Source organism: Chlorocebus sabaeus, chromosome 17 (assembly GCF_047675955.1).
Source record: "Chlorocebus sabaeus isolate Y175 chromosome 17, mChlSab1.0.hap1, whole genome shotgun sequence".
Taxonomy (NCBI): Eukaryota; Metazoa; Chordata; class Mammalia; order Primates; family Cercopithecidae; genus Chlorocebus; species Chlorocebus sabaeus.
Window position 1 is genome coordinate 29,928,814 of NC_132920.1, and position 22,541 is coordinate 29,951,354.

The 22,541-nt window shown below is 46.1% G+C and overlaps 1 long non-coding RNA gene and 4 pseudogenes across 1 annotated transcript in view; 4 read left to right on the forward strand and 1 right to left on the reverse strand.

Annotated features, from left to right (window-relative positions):
* Window positions 1-107, forward strand: part of LOC140708849 (uncharacterized) — a 33,951-nt gene extending 33,844 nt beyond the window's left edge. Inside the window, exon 4 of the long non-coding RNA XR_012089088.1 lies at window positions 14-107. This is a non-coding gene — a long non-coding RNA (uncharacterized lncRNA). The remainder of the gene's footprint in view (window positions 1-13) is intronic.
* A 1,185-nt stretch (window positions 108-1,292) lies between these two features.
* Window positions 1,293-3,946, forward strand: LOC140708908 (popy Class I histocompatibility antigen, A-1 alpha chain-like; annotated as a pseudogene).
* A 1,608-nt stretch (window positions 3,947-5,554) lies between these two features.
* LOC103221854 (nucleoside diphosphate kinase A pseudogene) lies at window positions 5,555-6,215 on the reverse strand (annotated as a pseudogene).
* A 4,184-nt stretch (window positions 6,216-10,399) lies between these two features.
* Window positions 10,400-17,911, forward strand: LOC119618256 (HLA class I histocompatibility antigen, alpha chain G-like; annotated as a pseudogene).
* Window positions 16,664-17,561, forward strand: LOC103221855 (patr class I histocompatibility antigen, B-2 alpha chain pseudogene; annotated as a pseudogene).
* Window positions 17,912-22,541: the final 4,630 nt, after the last annotated feature.

The window sequence follows — 22,541 nt, forward strand, 5'->3', positions numbered from 1 at the left end:
CTGCCATGTGAAGACACAGCAAGAGGGCTTCAACAGATGCTGGTGCCTTGATCCTGGACTTCCCAGTATCCAGAACTGTGAGAAAATAAATTTCTGTTCTTAATTGACTCAGTCTGTGGCATTTTGTTATAGCAGCATAAACAGACCATATAGTTCGTTCTTGCATTGCTACAAAGAAATACCTGAGTCTGGGTAATTTATAAAGAAAAGTTTATTTGGCTCACGGTTGTTCAGAGTCTATGGGAAGCATGATTCTGGCACTTGCTGGGCTTACTGGAGAGGCCTCAAGGCCTCAGGAAACTTAATCATGAGAAGGCAAGGCAAGGCAAAGCAAAGAGCAAGGGGGGCGGGGAAGGTGCTACACACTCTAAAACAACCAAATCTTGTGAGAAAATCGGAGAACAGCACCAATGGAATGGTGCTAAACCATGAGAAACGGCCCCCAAATCACCTCCCATCAGGCCCCACCTCCAACAATGATACAAGTTGACATGAGGTTTGGGCAGGGACACAGATCCAAACCGTAACACAGACTAAAACAGTCTCCCTGATTATATTCAAGCACATCTGGGATTCCACCAACCTCACTGTTGTGAAGACATCTGGCCCACAGGCCTCAGTCCTGCTACCTGTGGACTGATGCCCACACACCTGGGGCAGTTCTGGCTTCCTGGATCTTTCACCTTATCTTGGTCATTCCTTTGCTGATGTTTTATATATATATATATATATTTTTTTTAAAAAACCTACTACAACTTTGGGTAAGGCTGGATTTTTTTCATAAACTTCTATCAAAGTAACAGATTACATGCAGAAACAGCTATGAAAATCCACTAGTCTAACGATAGACCGGAAGAAAACTTGTAAGCATGTAAAATGTAAAAAAATACTCTTCTCGCTGTATTATTTTGGTAAATAGTTATTTCTCATGAAAATATTTCTAACATGTAATGGGTTATTAACACTCTAGATCAATTATTTAAAGTTTTAAATTCTAATATGGTAAATATTAACAGATGAAAACAATTACTTTTGGCATCTTCGCTAATTCCTAAGAGCACATAGGGATCATAAAACCAAAGCTTTTGAGAACCAACGACTGGGCCAGGACTACAGGGAGGCAGTGTGACAAAGACCACTCGGCGCAGAAGGGTCAGGGCGAAATCGCAGGTCCTCCGGCAGGACCACCGCTCTCAGGGTCTCAGGTCCTGCCTGACAGCCGTGTCTACATCAGGGAAGCCCGGCCTTGCAGATTCCCCATGCCCAGAAGTTTCTTCCCCCTGTCGCAACCTATGGGACTGAGACTTTCTGCAGATCCCGAGGAGGGGCTCGTGAAGCCCCGCACCCTCCTCCTGCTGCTGCTGCTCCCAGGGACTCTGGCCCTGACTGAGACCGAGACCTACGTGGGTAAGTGCAGGGTCGGGAAAGAAACCGCCTTTGTAGCTAGGAGCGAGAGACGCGCCCAGCCCGCGGAGCCCCGCCAGGAGGGTTGGGCGGGCCTCAGTCCCTCATTCCCAGGCTCCACACTTCGTTTGTAATTCGTGTTCTGTGGTCTCACTGATGTCACGAATGAATCCGTACACCCTCGCAGTGTTAACAATCCCTAAAGATTGGTGTTATCTGTTCAGACTGATCTGAAACTTTTTCCATTCTGATTGATTCGTGCTCTATACTGTCAAAAGTGAAGCTGTACATCTTAACACAGTGAAAACCCCTTCTCTACTAAAAATACAAAAAAAGCAGCCGGTCCTGGTGGTGGGCGCCTGTGGTCCCACTTACTCAAAAATGAAGCAAAGGTTGCATCGAGCCGGCATCTTATGCCACTGCACTCCAGCGTGAGAGACAAGACTCCAACTCAGAAGGAGTGAAGCTGCAAACCTTCCATGGTGAGTGCTATAGCTCTTAAAAGCAACCTGTCTGGAGTTGTTCATTCATCTACGGTGGGTTCGTGGTCTCATTCCTTTACAGTGGTAAAGCTGCAAACCTCTGCATTGTTATAGCTCATGAAGGAAACTACACATAACACAACAAACCACCCACAATACTCCACCGTGCATGCGCACCCAAAGAAACTACAGCTAGCCAGCCCAGGCAGCCTGCTTTTATTCCCTTATCTGACCCCACCCACATCCTGCTGATTGGTCTATTTTACAGAGAGCTGATTGGTCCTTTTTACAGAGAACTGATTGGTCCATTTTGACAGAGTGCTGATTGGTGCGTTTACAATCCTTGAGCTAGAGTCACGCAGTGCTAGTCAGCTAGATACAGAGTTAGCTAGATACAGAGTACCAATTGGTGTATTTACAAACCCTGAGCTAGACACAGAGTGCTGATTGGTGCATTTACAATCCTTGCGATAGACACAGAGTCACAGAGTGCTAGTCCTCCAAGTCTCCACTAGGTTAGCTAGATACAGAGTACCAATTGGTGTATTCACAAACCCTAAGCTAGACACGGAATGCTGATTGGTGTATTTACAAACCCTGAGCTAGAAACAGAGTGCTGATTGGTGCACATACAATCCTCCGGCTAGATATAAAAGTTCTCCGAGTCCCCATGCGGCTCAGGAGCCCGACTGGGTTCACCAAGTGGATCCTGCACCGGGGCTGCAGGTGTAGCTGCCAGCGAGTCCGGAGCCGCGCCTGCACTTCTCAGCTCTCAGGCTGCGATGGGACTGGCCGCCACTGAGCAGGGGGCAGCGCCCGTCGGGGAGGCTCAGGCCGCGCGGGAGCCCACCGCTGTGGGGAGCTCACACACGGGGGTTGCAGGTCCCGAGCTCTGCCCCGCGGGGAGGCAGCTAAACCTGGCGAGAATTTGAGTGCAGCGCCGGCGGGCCGGCACTGCTGGGAGACCCGGCGGAACCTCCACAGCTGCTGGCCTGGGTGCTAAACCCCTCACTACCCTGGGCGGGCGGCGCCGGCCTTTCAGTGTGCGGGGGCCCGCCGAGCCCGCGCCTGCGCCTGCCGGAACTTACACTGGCCCGCGAGCGCTGCTCGCAGCCCCGGCTCCCGCCCGCGCCTCTCCCTGCACACCTCCCCGCAAGCAGAGGGAGGCGGCTCTGGTCTCAGCCAGACGAGAGGGGCTCCCACGGTGCCGTGGCGGGCTGAAGGGCTCCTCTAAGCGCCACTAGAGTGGACGCCGAGGCCGAGGAGGCGCTGGGAGTGAGGACTGCTAGCACGTTGTCACCTCTCAGTATTTCAGCACCACCGTGTCCCGGCCCGGCCGTGGGGAGCCCTGCTTTATCGCCATGGGCTACGTAGAGGACACGCAGTTCGTGCGGTTCGACAGTGACGCCGCGAGTCGGAGGATAGAGCCGCGAGCGCCGTGGGTGGAGCAGGAGGGGCCAGAGTATTGGGACCGGGAGATACGAAGCGCCAAGACCCACGCAGAGACTTTCCAAGGGAACTTGCAGACTCTGCTTCGCTACTACGAGAGCGAAGCCGGTGAGTGACCCCAGCCCGGGACGCAGGTCACGACTTCTCCCCGTCCCCTACGGACGGCCCGGGTCGCCCCGGGTCCAGGTCCGAGATCCACCCCGAGGCTGCGGGACCTGTCCCGAGCCTCGACTTGGGAGAGCCCCAGGCGCGTTTACCGGGTTTCATTTTCAGTGTAAGCGAAAATCGCCGCGAGTGCATTGGATGGGGGCGGGGCTTAGTGGGCGGGGCTGAGGGTGGGGGAGGGGCCAGGGTCTCACACCTTCCAGGAGATGTTTGGCCGAGTAGTAGGTTCCAAGGACCGCTTCCTCCGCGGGTATGTGCAGCATGCCTGAGACTACAAGGATTACCCCGCCCTGAACGAGCACCTGTGCTCCTGGACTACGGCGGCTCAGATCACTGAGCCCAAGTAGGAGTAGGTCGAAGAGGCAGAGCAATCCAGGGCCTACCTGGAGGGCCCGTGTGTGTAGTCCCTACACAGATACCTGGAGTACGGGAAGGAGACCCTATAGCCGGCGGGTGCCAGGGGCGGTGGGGCGTCTCGCTGATCTGTAGATCTGGCTGGCCTCCCACGAGGAGGGGAGGAAAATGGGATCAATGGTAGAATATCACTCTCCCTCTGGGTTTCATATCCTGAGACGTAACTCTGAGGGACAATTAAGTGATGAAGTCTCTGAGGGAATGGAGGGGAAGACAATACCTAGAATACTGATCAGTGACTCCCTTTGTCCCCCACAGCAGCTTTGGGTACCACAGGGCGATTTTCTCTCAGACCTGGTTCTCTGCCTCACACTCAGTGTCTTTGGAGGTCTGATTTCAGCCTTTCTGCGTCTCTTGGCTTCTACCTGGGTCAGAAGCTTAAGTCCTCAGAGACCTGGAGCCTCTCAACCTAGGCTGCGTTATCCAGATTCTAGACCTTTCCAAGGAATAGGAACATTATCCCAGATTCCTGTAATAATTATTCCTGTGATAAATCCCAGGCTGGTGTCTGGGTTTTGCGCTCTCTCCCCGACCCCAGGTGTCCTGTCCATTCTCAGGATGGTCACATGGGCGCGGAGTGCAAAGTGTCTGAATTTTCTGACTCTTCCCCTCAGACCCCCCAAAGACACACGTGATCAACCACCCCATCTGACCATGAGGCCACCCTGAGGTGCTGGGCCCTGGGCTTCTACCCTGTGGAGATCACACTGACATGGGTGTGGGACGGGGAGGACCAAACTGATAGTGAATGAGTCTCATAAGATCTGATGGGGTTTTTCTGTTTTTTTTTTTTTTTTTTTTTTTTTTTTTTTTCTGAGAGGGACTCTTGCTCTCTCTCCAGGCTGGAGTGCCGTGGTGCAGTCTTGGCTTACTGCAACTTCCGCCTCCTGGGTTCAAGCGGTTCTCCTGCCTCAGCCTGCCGAGTAGCTGGGACTATAGTCACGTACCACCACGCCCAGCTAATTTTTGTATTTTTAGTACAGACGGGGTTTCACCGTGTTGGCCAAGATGGTCTCGATCTGTTGACCTCGTGATCCCCCTGCCTCAGCCTCCCAAAGTGCTGGAATTACAGACGTGAGCCACCGCACCCAAATAAGACCTGATGGTTTTTAAAAAAATGGAGTTTTCCTGCACGAGCTCTCTCCTTGCCTGCTGCCATCCACGCAAGATGTGACTTGCTCCTCCTTGCCTTCCACCATGATCGTGAGGCCTCCCCAGCCATGTGGAACTGTTAACTCCGTTAAACCTCTTTCTTTTGTAAATTGCCCGGTCTCGAGTATGTCTTTACCAGCAGTGTGAAAACAGACTAATACACAAGTGAAACATATTATACGTTTTAACCGATTAAAGACTAGTAGGCAGCATTCACCATGAGCTGATACAAGAGCCTGTGGGCCTTGAGGGAATATTTGCTGGTAGTCAACTACAAACGGTTAGTCTGACATCCCCTCTTCCTATTTAGATGCCCTTTATTTCTTTCATTTTGCCAAGACAAAGAGAAGGCAGCTTTGTCTTGTGCTGGGTTTCAAGGGGAATGCTTCCCCCATTTAGTATGATGTTGGCTGTTGGTTTGTCATAGATGGCTCTTATTATTTTGAGGTATGTTCCTTCAATACCTAGTTTATTTTATTTTTAAACATTGGGAGGAAGCATTTTAATCAGATGGTAGGGGATGGTAACACTGTACAGGGAGCACTCACAGCTCCAAGAGCTTCCTTCCAAAGTATGACGAAGTTCCTTTAAATAACTAGATTTCCTGCAGCCTGGTCCTCTGCCCATGGGAAGGAGGGGAAATGGATGTGAAAAGCATTGTGGCCTGCCCTCCTGTCATTCATAGATCCAGTTCTGAACACAGCTCGTGTAATCTACCAATTCCTCAGGGTGAAACCACAAGCTGATCTCGTTCTCTGCACTCTCCACGGGATCACTGCCATGTATAATGTTCCTGCCAACTTGTATGCAGAAGTCTCCACGGATGGTCCCAGGCTTGGAGTCCACAGGGTTGGTCTCCCCGAGCATGACTCGGCCTGTCTTCACCACATTCAGCCCCTCCCAGACCATGGCAACTACAGGCCCTGAGTGCATGTATTTCACCAGGCCAACAAAGAATGGACAGTCCTTCAGGTCAATGTAGTGTTCCTTGAGAAGGTCTTCAGAAGCTTGCATGAATTTCAGACCAAAAAGGCGGAATCCTTTCTGCTCAAAACGCTTGATAATCTCTCCGACAAGACCCCGCTAGACCCCATCTGGTTTGATCGCAATGAAGGTATGCTCACAGTTGGCCATGGTGCCTTCCAGTTGCTTAGGTTCGAACTCCCGCTGCAGCTGCCAGGACCCAAAACGCTCCAGGGACCCACGTGGTTCACGGCACTTGCTATTGAGTGTTTTTAACATAAAGAAATGTTGAATTTTATCAAAAGGTTTTCTGGATCTATTAAGATAATCATGTGATTTTTGTCTTTAGTTCTATGTATGTGATGAATCACACTTAATTGATTTGCATGTGTTGAGTCAATCTTGCATCCTGGATATGAAGCCTACTTGACGTGGTGGATTAGCTTTTTGATGGGCTGCTGGATTTGGTTTGCAAGTACTTTGTTGAGGATTATTGCATCAATGTTCATCAAACATATTGACCTGAAGTTTTGTTTTTTTGTTTTGTCTCTGCCAGGTTTTGGTATCAGGATGATGCTGGCCTCATAGAATGAGTTGGGGAGCTCCTCCTCTTGTATTTTTTTGGAATAGTTTCAGTAGGAATGGTACCAGCTCTTCTTTGTCCATCTGGTAGAATTCAGCTGTGAATCCATCAGGTTCAGGACTGTTTTCGGTTGGTAGGCTATGTATTACAGATTGAGTTTTGGAGCTCATTATTGGTCCTTGCAAGGAATCAATTTCTTCCTGGTTCAGTCTTGGGAGGGTGTATGTTTCCAGGAATTTATCTCCTAGGTTTTCTAGCTTGTGTGCATACAGGTGTTCATAGTAGCTTCTGATGGTTATTTTTATTTCTGCAGAGTCAGTGGTAACATCTCTTTTGTCATTTCTAATTGTGCTTATTGGGATCGCCTCTCTTCCTTATTAGTCTAGCTAGCAGCCTATCCTATTAATTTTTTCAAAAAACCATCTCCTGAATTTGTTGATCTATTGAGTATTTTTTTGTGTCTTGATTTCCTTCAGAACTTAACTCATTCTTAACATTTCACAGCCCACTTTCAGTTAATAATGTACTAGTTCACATAAATATAGAAATATTACAACCATTTATCTTCTATATGATGTCCATCTTTTATACTAAAAATATATGTAATATATTTACATGGATTATAAGCCCCATAAGAAAGGCTTCTTATTTTACCTTTAAACAGTTCTATATATATAAAGTAAGATTAAATCGGGGGAGGGGGGAGCAAGATAGCCTTTTGCACTTAATATCTACCATTTCTGACATCTTAATCTTTTCTGATAATTTCATTTTCCACTTGGTATTTGTTTTTAGCCTGAAAAATTGTCTTTACCAATTTTTATTGTACAGATCTGCTGGTGACAGATTCTCTTAATTTTCTTTTACCTGAAATATCTCCTTATTTTGCCTTTATCTTGAAGGACATCTGTACTGGATATAGAATCCTTAGTTGACCTTTTTTTTCTTCCAGCACTTTAAAGATGTTATTCTACTTTGTTTCTCTGGTTTCTGATGAGAAGTCATTGGTCAGGACGAGAGAAACAGAGAAACGAAAACTGAGGTTTTTAAAAACCTATCATATCAATAATGACAAAAGCTTGTATAAATCAACACTCCAATTAAGGGCAGAGATTCTGTGACTGAATTAAAGAAAAGAATAACCCAATCATATGCTCTTTTCAAGACATGAACTTTCTTTCTTTCTTTTTTAATTTAACGTTTATTTTTAGTTCAGGGTACCTGTGCAGATTTTTTACATAGGTAAATTTGTATCATGGGAGTTTGTCATGTAGTTTCTGTACCCATTAGTACCCACCCAGGTATTAAGCCTAGCATCCATTCATTATTTTCTTGATCCTCTCCCTCCTTCCACCCTCTACCTTCAAGTAGGCCTCAGTATGTGTTGTTCTCCTCTATATGTCCATATGTTCTCATCATTTAGCTCCCACTCATAACTGAGAATATGTGGCAATCGGTTTTCTGTTCCTGTATTAGTTAGCAAAGGATAATGCCCTCTAGCTCCATCCATGTTCCTGCAAAGTACATGATCTCATTTTTTTTTGTGGCGGCATAGTGTTCCACAGTACATATGTGCCAGATTTTCTTTAGCCAGTCTACCGTTGATGGGCATTTAGGTTGATTCCATGTCTTTGCTATCGTGACTACTGCTGCAATGAACACACATCTGCATGTTAAACATGCAATTTCAATATGAAGACACAGATAAATAAAAATTGATGGAAAAAGCAGTGCCATACAAACAGTAAGCATGGGGGGTTGAAATGGTTATTTTACTACCAGTAAAAGACTTTCAAATAATATATATTACCAGAAAGAAAAAGAGGCACTTCATAAATGAAAGGGTAAATTCCCAACAGAAAGACATGCAACCAGAAATGGGTCCAATAGCAAGTCTTCAGAGTTCATGAAGAAAAATTAACAAAATTAGAGAAGTGGAGAATTCTACAAACATGATTATAGATTTTAAAGCTTTTTTTGAGCTATGAATATAACTAAGAAAAATTTAGCAAAGACATAGAAAATTGAAAAGCATTAACAAGCACCCAGACTTAATTTATTTATATACATATGTGCATCAATGAAAAATACATATTATCTCAAGTATGAATGATATATTTACCAGGAGAAACAGTATTTCAGGTCATAAAACAATAAATTTGAAAACATTCAAATCATACAGAATTTATTTTCTGACCATAATGGAAATACATTAGAAATCTCTAACAATAAGATGATCCTGTGGGACTGAATGCTTTTGTCATCCTTAAACTCAGAATTGAAACCTAATCTCTAATGTGATGGTGTTTGGAGGTAGAGCCATTAGGAAGTGATTATGCAATGAAGGCAAAAACCCTCAATGAGATGAATGCCCTTGTAAAAGGGACCCCAGAGAGCTCCTTGCCCCTTCCACCATGTGAGGACACCAAGAAAAGAAAACATCCATGAATCAGGAAGCAGCCTTTACCATACACTGACTCTTCCCAGGCCTTGATCTTTGACTTCCCAGCCTCCAGAACTGTGAGAAATAGATTTCTGTTGTTTGCAAGCCACATAGACTATGGTATTCTGTTATAACTGCCCAGATTGACTAAGACAGATGATCATGAAAATACCAAGCGTTGGAAATTAACATCAAAATTCTGAATGACAATTTATTCAAAGAGGAAATCACTAGAGAAATTAGAAAGTCTTCTGTATTCTGAAGGATAATGAAACACAAATCAAATGTATGAGATGCAGCTGAAGTAGTACTAGAGAAAAAATCGATATCCTTAAATGTTTATATTAAGAAAGAAGGTAGGTCTCAAATTAGCAAATTAGTTTCTGCTATAAGAAACAAAGAAGAACAAATTAAACCAAAGCATGCAGAAGGAAGAAAATAATGATAGAAAAAATGAAGCAGAAAGATAGAATTTTAGTGAACCCAAATATTGGTTCTATGGGGAAAAATCAGTACACTGTATAAATTTCTAGCTAGACTGATCAAGACAAAAAGATGCACATTAACAATGTCAAGAAAAAATGAACATCAGTGCACATTCTCTAGATCTCAAAAATACTGATAATCTCATGTCAGTAAGTTTGACAAGCAAATGAAATGAACAATTTCCTTGAGAGAGAAAACTTATGAAAACTGACCTGAGAAGAGATAGAAAATGTGGCCAGTCATATACTGATTGTAGAAATTGAATTTGTAATCAAAATCCTCATTATGGGAAACTCCAGGTCCAGAAGGCTTCACTGATGAATTGTATCAAATAATTTAGAAATAACATCAATTTTACACATACCTTTTAGAAATTAAAGGAGGCAACAATTTTCAATTTATGAAGCGAGCTGTATTAGTCAGTTTTCATGCTGCTGATAAAGACATACTGGAAACTGGGAAGAAAAAAGTTTAATTGGACTTAGAATTCTACATGGCTGGGGAGGCCTCAGAATCATGGCAGGAGGTGAAAGGCATTTTTTACATAGCGGCAAGAGGAAATGAGGAAGATGCAAAAGCAGAAACCTTGATAAAACCATCAGATCAGCTGGGCAAGGTGGCTCACGCCTGTAGTCCCAGCACTTTGGGAGGCCGAGGTGGGTGGATCACCTGAGGTCAGGAGTTTGAGACCAGCCTGACCAAGATGGTGAAACCGTGTCTCTACTAAAAATACAAAAGAATTAGCTGGACTTGGTGGAGGGCACCTGTAATCCCAGCTACTCATAAGGCTGAGGACGAAGAATCACTTGAACCCGGGAGGTGGATGTTGCAGTGAGCTGAGACCACGCCATTCATTGTACTCCAGCCTGGGGGAAAGAGCAAAACAAACTATCAGATCTTGTGAACCTTATTTAATACCACAAGAACAGTATAGGGGAAACAGCCCCCATGATTCAAATTATCTCCCACTGGGTCCCTCCTACAACAAGTAAGAATTATGGGAATATAATTCAAGATGAGATTTGGGTGGGGACACAGAGCCCAATCATATCATTCTGCCCCTGGCCCCTCCAAATCTCATGTCCTTACATTTCAAAACCAATCATGTCTTCCCAACAATCCCCCAGTCTTTCCTCATTTCAGCATTAACCCAAAAGTCCACCATCCCAAGTCTCATCTGAGACAGGCAAGTCTCTTCTGCTTATGAGCCTGTAAAATCAAAAGCAAGCTAGTTACTTCCTAGATACAGTGAGGGTACAGGTATTGGGTAAATACAGGTATGCCAAATGAAGGAAGTGGCCAAAACAAAGGAGTTACAGGGCCGATACAAGTCCTAAATCCAGTGGGGCAGTCAAATTCTAAAGCTCCAAGATGATCTCCTTTGACTCCATGTCTCACATCCAGGTCATGCTGATGCAAGAGGTAGGTCCCCATATCTTGAGCAGCTCTGCCCCTGTGGCTTTGCAGGGTACATACTCCCTCCCAGCTGCTTTTACAGTCTGGCGTTGAGTGTGACTTTTCCAGGTGCACAGTGCAAGCTGTTGGTGGATCTACCATTCTGGGGTTTGGAGCATCGTGGCCTTCTCACAGCTCCACTAGGCAGTAAAACTCTGGCGGGGGGGCTCCAGCCCCACATTTCCCCTCCACACTGCCCTAGCAGAGGTTCTCCATGAAGGCCCTGCCCTGCAGCAAAGTTTTGCCTAGGCATCCTAGTATTTCCATACATCTTCTGAAATCTAGGTGGAAGTTCCCAAACCTCCATTCTTGACTGCTGTGGACCTGCAGGCTCAAAACCAAGTGGAAGCTGTCAAGGCTTAAAGCTTGCACCCTCTGGAGCCATAGGCCAAGCTGTACCTTGGCCACTTTTAGCAACAGTGGGAGCATCTGGGACGCAGGGCACTGAGTCCCTAAGCAACACACACACAGCATGGGGACCCTGGGCCTGGACCATGAAACCATTTTTTCCTCCTATGCTTCTGGATCTGTGATGGGAGGGGCTACCATGAAGACCTATGGCATGCCCTGGAGACATTTTCCCCATTGTCTTGGGGATCAACGTTTGGCTTGTTGTTACTTAACGCAAATTTCTGCAGCCAGCTTGAGTTTCTCCTCAGACTGCATCGTCAGGCTGCAAATTTTCTGAACTTTTATGCTGTTTCCCTTTTAAAATGGAATGCTTTTAACAGCACCCAAGTCACCTTTTAAATGCTTTCCTGCTTAGAAATTTTATCCACCAGATACCCTAAATCATCTTTCTCAAGTTCAAAGTTCCACAAATCTCTAGGGCAAGGGCAAAATGCCACCAGTCTTTGCTAAAACGTAACAAGAGTCGCCTTTGCTCCAGCTCCCAACAAGTTCCTGATCTCCATCTGAGACCACCTCAGCTTAGACCTTATTGTTCATATCACTATCAGCATTTTTGTCAAAGCCATTCAACAAGTCTCTAGGAGGTTTCAAACTTTCCCACATTTTCCTGTCTTGTTCTGAGCCCTCCAAACTGTTCCAACCTCTGCCTAATACCCAGTTCCAAAGTCGATTCCACATTTTCGGGTATCTTTTCAGTAGTGCCCCACTCTACTGGTACTAATTTACTGTATTAGTCCGTTTTCACGCTGCTGATAAATACCCAAGACTGAGAAGAAAAAGAGGTTTAATTGTACTTAGAATTCCACCTGGGGAGGCCTCAGAATCATGGCAGGAGGTGAAAGGCAGTTCTTACATGGCGGTAACAAGAGAAAATGAGGAAGATGCAAAAGCAGAAACCCCTGATAAAACCATCAGATCTCACGAGACTTATTCACCACGAGAACAGTATGGGGGAAACCGACCCCATGATTCAGATTATCTCCCACTGGGTCCCTCCCACAACACGTGGGAATTATGGGAGTACAATTCAAGATAAGATTTGTGTGAGGACATAGAGCCAAACCATATCACCAACATTATCCATATAAAAATCCCAGACAAGAACATCACGAGAAAAAGAATCAAGAACAAATATTCCTCTTGAATACAGACTCACAATTCTATACAAAATGTTATCCAATTAAGATATACATAAAATGAATAATATGCCATGCCACATTGTTTTTTTTTCATGGGAAAGTAAGGTTGGTTTAACATCTGAAAATTAAACAATACAATTCACCTAATAGAACAAATGTTGCATAGTTATTATAGTTGATGCAGAAAAAGCACTTACAAAATCAAGACTTTCATGACAAAATATCTCAGCAAACTAAAAATCGAAAGCAGTATCTTCAATGTGGTTAAGAACATCCACGAAAAGTTTACAGCTACCCTCATATTCAATTATGAAAGGCCAGATGCTTACTTCCTAAGATCAGCAACAAAGCAAAGATGTGGCTTTCCTCATTTTTGTTTAAAACACCTTATGAGCGTCCTAACCAGTGCAATATGGCAAGAAAATGAAATAAAAGACCAATAAAAGGACCAAGTGTGGTGCCTCATGCCTGCAATCCCAGCACTTTGGGAGGCCAAGGTGGGAGGATCACTAGTTCAGGAGTTAGAGACTAGCTTGAGCAACATAGTGGACCCCTGTCTTTACTAACTACAAAGAATTTTAAAAAGAAAAAAAAATAGGAAAGGAAGGAATCTTTCTCAGCCTAATTACATATGTAGAAAACAAGGAATTCTGAAAGTCTCTGGAATTAATAATTAAATTTGCAAAATTGTTCACAAAAACTACGTAATAAATCTCTTAGACAAACATGACAAGTTAGCAACGATACTAATCATCAAAGAAGTGCAAGTTAAAACCACTGTGAGAAACCATCACACATCACCTAGAATAAAGTTAAAAAGACATGATAATTGTAAATACTGGTAAGAATATGGAAAAAATAAAAATCTCTCATTGTTGGTAGGAACGTAAAAATAAAGTTGCAGTCAATTTGTAAAATAATATGGCAATTTCTTAAAACAGCTACCCATCCATTTATCATATCACCCAACAATTCCACAAATATTTATCCAAAGGAAATGAAAATGTAAGGCCATGCAAAGACTTGTAGTCAGTTATTTATAGTGGCTTCATTAATAACAGACCCTAACCGGAAATAACCCACATGTTTATCAGCTGGAGAATAGACAAACCAATGAATAAACTGGAATTCCAACAATACTCAGCAGCTACTCAGCAACAAAAATGAATGAAATATTATTACTCTTAACTACATGGAGATACTGTTATGCCAAGGGAGAGACTAAACAAAGGACTACATAACATGATTGCACGTCCATGAAATTCTAGAAATTTCATTATTACAGTAACAAAGCAGAGCAGTGGTTGAGTGAAGGGAAGCAGGTGAGGGTAGGAGGCAAGGATTAACTAGAAAGGGGCATGAACAAAGCTTTTAGGGAAAAGAAACTGTTCTCTATCTGGGCAATGTGGTAGTTACATGACTATAAATAATTACCAATATTCATAAAACATTGCAGCTAAAACTGGTGAGTTTTATTATACATAAATGCCCCAATAAGGGGAAAAAAAAAGGTGGGGAAGAAGGCAAAAATGAAGACACTTTTTCATCATCAAAAATCAAAAAATGTTCATTTCCTAGGGGTCTTGTACTACATATAATTTTGAAGGAAGTTCTTCAGGCTGAGGGGAAATGATACTAGATGGTGACCTAGGTATATAGAAAGGAACAATTAACAACAGAAATTATGCACATACACAGATCACATACACACTCATTTTCTTAATGACAATATGAATGCTTAAAGTATTACTGTATTATTGAGTTTATAAAGTATATTGATGTAATATATACAACAATAGTAACATAATGGTAGGTTAAATGAAACTACACTGTTACAAGTGTCCTTTATTTTGCTGGATGCAGCTGCTTAATATTACCTGAACTTCACTGTGAAAAGTCAAGGAATTGGGTTTCAATTCTTACAACAATAAAAAATTAGTGTAAAGAAATATAGCTAAAAGCCACTAGGAGAATTAAAACCATAAACTAACAAACGTTTACTTAACACATAAGAAAGTAGGAAAGGAGGAATAGAAACCAAAAAAATGAGACAAATTGAAAACATATAGCAAAGTGGTAGACCAAAACCCAGCCATTTTAAGTGAAGAAATGACACGACCTGAGTCACATTAGCAGGACCGCTGAGCACTGTGGGGAGAACAGACATGGGCAGGAAGTGAGGGACAGTGTTAGTGCCACAATTCAGGAGTGACAGGGTGGCAGGGACTAAGGGGAGGGGAGGGTGTGAGGGATGAGAGGAGCAGAGAGAATGGCTGGAGAAGCAGGAGGTGAGGAAAAGGAGCAAAGGGAAATAATTCTAAAGCAGTGGAAGATCCTAGCAGGGGGTCCTTTGCATTCGGTATTTAATACATTTTGTGGGACTGTGAAAAACTAATGACCTCCTCATGATTAAAAACATAAGAGTAAAAATATACCAAGTATGCAAATAAAATATGCACACTGCTTAGATGTGCATAATTCATAAAAACAAGCAGTGCTTAAGCATTGATGACAGGCATTTTGACTTCAGTGCAATTTTGAGGCTCCTTGTTACAATATGCAGTAACAAATCCTGCTTCTTTGTATTGAGATGTCCTGGACTCACACAGGGAAACTCGGGCTATGGAATGAAGATAATTTTAAATGCAACAACCCAGAATCATGGATCCACAGTCTGGGAAAGTAAACTTAGAAGCTTTGTGACTCGAACTGCAGTGCTGTTTGGATACACTTATATATGAAGCAAGCAAAATTAGGTCTTTTACAGATTAGAATCCTGATCATTCAGGGGTTAGATTGTGCTAACCACTGTATTAATAAACAAACAAACCTGGTCACTATGAGAATCTCTATCTTGTGCCTTCAGCCACAACTTCACCAGGTTTAAAGAGAAAACCCTTTTCTCTACACCGCCATTCCCAGGGCGAGCGCACTCTCTGGCATCAAAGTTCCCTGGGGTGAGTTTTCTTCTAGGGTAACCCAACGGGAGAGGTAAGGAGTGGGAAGTCCAGTTCAGGGATGAGGATTTCAGGATGAGTGAATGGGAACAGGCTGGGCCCAGCCTGGGGGTTCTCTCCCCGGTTTCCACAGACAGATCCTTGACCAGGACTCAGGCAGACAGTATGATAAAGAGGCTGGTGTAGGAAAAGAGGGATCAGGACAAAGTCCCAGGTCTCAGGCGTGGCTCTCTGGGTCTCAGACCCCGAGGGCGATGACTGCACTGGGGAGGCGCAGGGTTGGGGATTGTCCACTCCCCTGAGTTTCTGTTCTCCCAACCTTTTTCCTGGATACTTGTGATGTGATCCCACTTCTCCCATTGGGTTCCGGGTTTTTAGAGAAGCCAATCAGTGTCGCCGCGATCCCGGCACTAGTGTACCCGCGCACCCACCGGGACTCAGATACTCCCCAGGCGCGGAGGATGCGGGTCATGGCGCCCCGAACCACCCTCCTGCTGCTCTCGGGGGCCCGAGACCTGGGCCGGTGAGTGCGGGGGCTGGAGGGAAAGGGCCTCTGCGGGGAGGAGTGAGGGGCCCTCCAGGCGGGGGCTCAGGACCGGGAAGCCGCGCCAGGAGAAGGGTTGGGTGGGTCTCAGCCCCTCCTCGCGCCCAGGCTCCCACTTCATGAGGTATTTCAGCACCGCCGTGTCCCGGCCCGGCCGTGGGGAGCCCCGCTTCATCTCCGTGGGCTACGTGGACGACACGCAGTTCGTGCGGTTCGACAGCGACGCGGTGCGTCCGAGGATGGAGCCGCGGGCGCCGTGGGTGGAGCAGGAGGGGCTGGAGTATTGGGACCGGGAGACACGGAACGCCAAGGGCCACGCACAGATTTCCCCAGAGAACCTGCGGACCCTGCTCGGCTACTACTACCAGAGCGAGGCCGGTGAGTGGCCCCAGCCCGGGGCGCAGGTCACGATCCCTCCCCATCCCCCACGGACGGCCCAGATCCCCCAGAGTCTCTGGGTCTGAGATCCACCCAGAGATGGGTAGATCTGGACCTGGCCAGACCCTCGACCAGGGAAGAAACTCGGGCACCTTTACCCGGTTTAATTTCCAGTTTAGGCCAAAATCCTTGCTGGTTGGTCGGGGCGGGAGCGGGGCTCGGTGTTCAGGGCTGACCGCGGGGCCGGGGCCATGGTTCTCACACCATTCAGAGGATGCACGGCTGCTACGTGGGGCCCGACGGGCGTCTCCTCCGCGGGTATGAACAGTTCGCTTGCGATGGCAAGGATTACATCGCCCTGAACGAGGACCTGCGCTCCTGGACCGCCGCGAACACAGCGGCTCACATCTCCCCATGCAAGTGGGAGGCGGACAAATACTCAGAGCAGGCTGGGGCCTACCCGAGGGCGAGGGCGAGTGCATGGAGTGGCTCCGCAGACACCTGGAGAGCAGGAAGGAGACGCTGCAGCACTCAGATACCAGGGGCCACGGGGCGCCTCCCTCGTCTCCTGTATATCTCCCAGGCTGGCGTGCCACCAGGAGGGTAGGAAAATGGAATCAACACTAGAAAATCGCCCTCCCTCTGGTCCTGAATGGGAAGAATCATGGGTTTCCAGATCCTGTACCAGAGAGTGACTCTGAGAGCCCACCCTGCTCTCCGGGACAATTAAGGAATGAAGTTCCTGAGGAAATGGAGGGGAAGACAGTCCCTGGAATACTGATCCGTGGTCGCTTTTGACCCCTACAGCAGCCTTGGGTACCAGGACTTCTCCTCTCAGGCCTTGTTCTCTCTCACACACTCAGTGTGTCTGTGGCTCCGATTCCAGCTCTTCTGAGTCCCTCGGCCTCCACTCAGGTCAGGACCAGAAGTCCCTGCTTCCCTGTCAGAGACTCGAACTTTCCAAGGAATAGGAGATTATCCCAGATTCCTGTGTTCAGGCTGGTATCTGGGTTCTGTGCTCCCTTCCCCACCCAAGGTGTCCTGTCCATTCTCAGGATGGTCACATGTGTGCTGCTGGAGTGTCCCATGAGGAATGCAAAGTGCCTGAATTTTCTGACTCTTCCCCTCAGATCCCCCAAAGGCACACGTGACCCAGCACCCCGTCTCTGACCACAAGGCCACCCTGAGGAGTTGATCCCTAGGCTTCTACCTTGCGGAGATCACACTGACCTGGCAGCAGGATGGGGAGGACCAGACCTAGGACATGGAGTTTGTGGAGACCAGGCCTGCAGGGTATGGAACCTTCCAGAAGTGGGTGGCTATAGTGGTGCCTTCTGGAAAGGGGCAGAGATACACGTGCTATGTGCAACATGAGGGGCTGCCAGAGCCCCTCACTCTGAGGTAGGGTAAGGAGGGGCATAAGTTATCTCTTCTCAGGGAAAGCAGGAGACCTTCAGCAGGGTTAGGGCTGAGGCCTGGGGGTCAGAACCCCTCACCTTCCTCTCCTTTCCCAGAGCTGTCTTCCCAGCCCACCATCCCCATTGTGGGCATTGTTGCTGGCCTGGTTCTCCTTGGAGCTGCTCTGGTCACCGGAGCTGTGGTCGCTGCTGTAATGTGGAGGAAGAGAAGCTCAGGTAGGGAAGGAGTGAGAGGTGGGGTTTGAGTTTTCTTGTTCCACTGTGGGTTTCAAGCCACAGGTAGAATTATGACTTGCTTCATCACTTGGAAACACCATCTACACACAGGCCAACCCAACCTGGAGCCCTGCCTGCCAACACTTGCTCTTTTGTGAAGCACATGTGAAAATGAAGGACAAATTTATCACCTTGATGATTGTGGTGATAGGGACCTCCCAGCAGTCACAGGTCACAGGGGAAGATCCCTACTGAGGACAGACCTCAGGAGGACAGTTGGTCCAGTCCCCACACCTGCTTTCCTCATGTTTTCTGATCCTGCCCTGGGTCTGCAGTCACAGTTCTGGAAATTTTCCTGGGGTCCAGGATTTGCTATTTCCTTAAGGACCTTGTGCCCTGTGTCCTCCCTTACCTTTCACAGGGTGTGTTTTTCTCATAGATGCAACAAGAGGGAGCTATGCTCAGGCTGCCTGTTAGTATGGGGGATGAGAGGGCTGCTCCCTGAGATCACTGGGACAGTGTAGACAAGATTCCTCCTTTAGCCACATCTCCCGTGGGCTCTGACCAGTTCCTATTTTTGTTCTACCCCAGGCAGCAACTGTGCCCAGGACTCTGATGCGTCTCATGAGACTTGTAAAGATGAGACGCTGGGGGGTCTGAAGTGGGTCAGGGTGAGGCAGAGGGGACATGACTCTGTTGAGGGGTTCTCTGGATTTGGACATCTCAAGCATGTGGTAGGCTGTTCAGAGTGTCACCAGGTACAGTGACTGCCCTGGATTTGTTTATGATTTCTTCTGTAGCTTGAGACAACTGCCTTCAGTGGGACTGAGATACAAAATTTCTTCAAGTCCTTCCTTTGACACACACCATTGTAATTTCAAGAGCTCCTGACTTCTATATCTGCACCTGATATGCGAACATATCTATGTTTCTGTGTTTCAGTTATCATCATGTGAGGAAATGGGCGACTGGTCCACCACTGCCACCAGAACCACCACCCCACATTGACCTGTGCTCTCTTCCTCAGTCAAGTTTCTTGTTTCAGCAGAGGTGAGGCTGGGACATTTCCCTTCAAGTCTTAACTTTAAGTTTCACTGAGCTGCAACTTATTTCTCTATTCAGAATAAGAACCTGGATATGAATTTTTCAAATTCTTGCCATGAGGTTGGGTTGATGGTTTAATGAAAGGAGAGCAAGGCTCTTAAAACCTGACAGCCTTCCAGAATCCATTTTTGCTGTGATGGGCCTGTTGTAGATGGAGACAGGAGAGAGGGTTGTGAGGAGCTGAGTGTGGACAGCCTATGCTCAGTTGGTGCTCAGTACATCATGGAATTTGATGTGGTCATTCGTTGGGTTGGTCATCTTTACTGCTCCATTGTTTGTGTGACTCCACTAGAACCTTGTTTCACCAGAACCTGTGATCACAGGGACACAGATGTTGCCGGGGCCTTGTCCTGTCTCCAGGACTGTGGGCAGCGAGGGCTTCATGTGGCTAGGTCAGGCTATGGTATGGCCCTAATATTTTGTATCGTTATTTTTGGTTTCTTTGTTTCCGTAGAGGACTATGCCTATTCCTGTTCTGGTGCCTGAGTTCTGATCTCTTTCTCTCCTGGGTGTCCCTCATCTCTGACAGCAGCAGGAGTCATTTTTCCTGTCATTGTCCCCACAAGGTGGAAGGCAGCCACTGCATACAGAAGTCTGTGGTATTAAGAGATGAATTTTCAGCCCATGCAGCTTTTACCCTATTTCCAGGGCTCTTTCTTGGATTGTATTTTCTATCTTTTCCCCCAACCTTTTTAAAAGAACTAGATTCTGAAATTAGCAGACAGGAGTAATGCCACAAGCGCTCATCTTAGGTAACTTTCTAGAGGAACTCCTCTTCTGCTCAGCTCTCCTACCCACTCTCCCTTTCCTGAGTGTAGTAATCCTAGCACTGGCTCTAATGCAAACTCGTGGATTTATAAAGCAGTCTAACTTAGATTTATATTTGTTTGGAAACTGGGATTCATAGTCTTAAGATTGTTCTTTCCTAAGAGGGACATCTAATTGCATGCTGCAGTGTGCAGAGGGGTTGGTGTGGGAGGAGGGATGCAGGGAGGGAGGGAGGACACACAAGCAGCACCTCTGAGAAAAGCATAGGCGACCTCGATGTCAGCGTGAGAGGGCCTTGTGCTGTGGCTGCCGTGAAACAGCATTTGGCCTAAGGCTATTTAATAAAGATATTGCCTTTAGAATAGCGAGGTGCTCTACAGCAGTCATTCATTCAGCCAGCCTTTGTTGTCTGCCAGACATGTGACAGAATGTTTTTGCATATGGCGAAAGTCATTGAAGTAAAATCGGAAAAATTTCTAGCCTTGTGGAGCATGTGTTGCAGTGGGAAGAGGCAGACAGTACATACACTCTAATATATGCAGAGTAAATGAGGAAAGTAGAAGGTGGTAAGTGATGTGGAACAGGTGATCAGAGTGTGGGTTGTGGGACACAGAAGGTAGCTATTGTGCCAGGGTGGTCAGCGTGGGCCTCGTTGGGAAGGTGACCTTTGATGGAATATTTGAAGGACATAAAGGAATTCGTCATGAGGGTATCTGGAGGAAGTTTTTTCTAGGGAGTAGGAACCTTCGGTGCCCGTGTACCAGGGCAGGATCATGTCTGTGTGTTCTGGGAAGAACAAGGGACTGGGTATGGCTAGAGCAGAGAGTCACTGAGATAAGGTCAGGGGTTTGGTCAGATCATGTGGGTTTAGGGCTGGAGTATGTGGGAAGGATTTTGACTTTGAATGAGATAGTTTTAAGCAGAATAAAGACATGCCACAACTTCTTTTTTAAAAGGATCCCTCTAGCTGCTGTGCTGAGAACAGAATCCAAAGGCCGGAGATGAGCGAGGCAGGTGGGGAGACTGGAGGAAATGAGTGCAGTATTTCAGGCTGGAGATTTTGGTTACTTAACTGGGTGTGAGCAGTGGAAATATTGGGAAGTGACTGCATTCTCACCATTTCCAATCACTTTATACAGCATTTTCTAATGGACTAAATCTGGGGTATGAGAAAGAAGAGCAAAGGATACCAAAAATGTCAGCCTGTGTGACTAAAAAGAGTTGCCATCAGCCGAGAATGAGAAGACTAGCAGGGGCATATGAGAGGAGGGGATGTCGCAGGCAGTCACTGTGGGAGATGTGGGATCTGAGATGCCGCTGAGAAATACCAGTGAGGTAGTCGAGTTGGCAGTTGGACAGATGAATCTAGAGACATTTAGGAGAAATAGACTTGGGAGATGATGTCATACAAAAGTTATTTAAAGCCTTGAGTCTGGATGACATCTCCAAAGGAGCGATTGGCTATAGAAGAGAACAGGAACAAGGACTGAACACTAAGCCTCCGCTGCTAAAGGATCTGATCAGACAACACACCTAGATCAGACTGCACAGTCCTGACCCCACGTCTAGAAGGTACCTAGACCAGGGAGTTCCAGACTTTCCTGTACAGAGGAATCACCTGGACATCACCTTAAGTCTCAGCTGATCTGGAATCGAGTATGAGATTTCCTACTTATAAAATGTTGCTGTTGGTGCTGATGCTGCTGGTCTTCAGATCCCACTTTTGGTGGCAAGAACACAGACTAGGATTCCTAGGCTGTGCATCAGCCTCGCCTATGGGGCTTGTTGAAAAGCAATTCCTGGACTCCGTGCCCAACATTCTGACACAGGGATCCGTGGAGAGGCCTCAGTGTTCTGTAACAAGCCCATAGCAAACCTGGTGCTCAGCCACATTTGATATCACTGAGATCAGTAGTTGGAGAATGCCCAGGATGGGGAGGGGTCTCAGACCCACATTTAAGTATTACTTTCTTCTGTTTTTTATGTTTTATTTCTTTTTTTAAGGAGGATGTGTTTCTTTAATTATAAGACAGGATGCTGAGAAATAAATGTCATTTTCCCTACCATGGGGTATAGCCAGATAGAAGATTTAGGAAGTGGCTCACAGCTCAGCGTAATGAAAAAATAGCTGAATGCTGCTCTCTGAAACTGCTCCCCAGAATGATTTCACGCTCATTCCTTGGAGCAAACAATTGCTTGCAAATGTTTCTAATTTAAACATAAAGGAGTGTACACATTGGTATTAGTATTCATTTTATTTTGGGGAAGGGCACTGAATTAGTCCGTTTTCACACTACCAATAAAGACATACCCGAGATTGGGGAAAAAAAGAGGTTTAATTGGACTTATAGTTACATATGGCTAGGAGGCCTCAAAATCATGGCAGTAGGTGAAAGGCATTTCCTTTTTTTCTTTTTTCTTTTTTTTTTTTTTTACATGGAGTCTCACTCTGTTGGCCCAGGCTGGAGTGCAGTGGCGTGATCTCGGCTCACTGCGAGCTCCACCTCTCAGGTTCACGCCATTCTCCTGCCTCAGCCTCCCTAGTAGCTGGGACTACAGGTACCTGCCACCACGCCCGGCTAATTTTTTGTATTTTTAGTAGAGACGGGG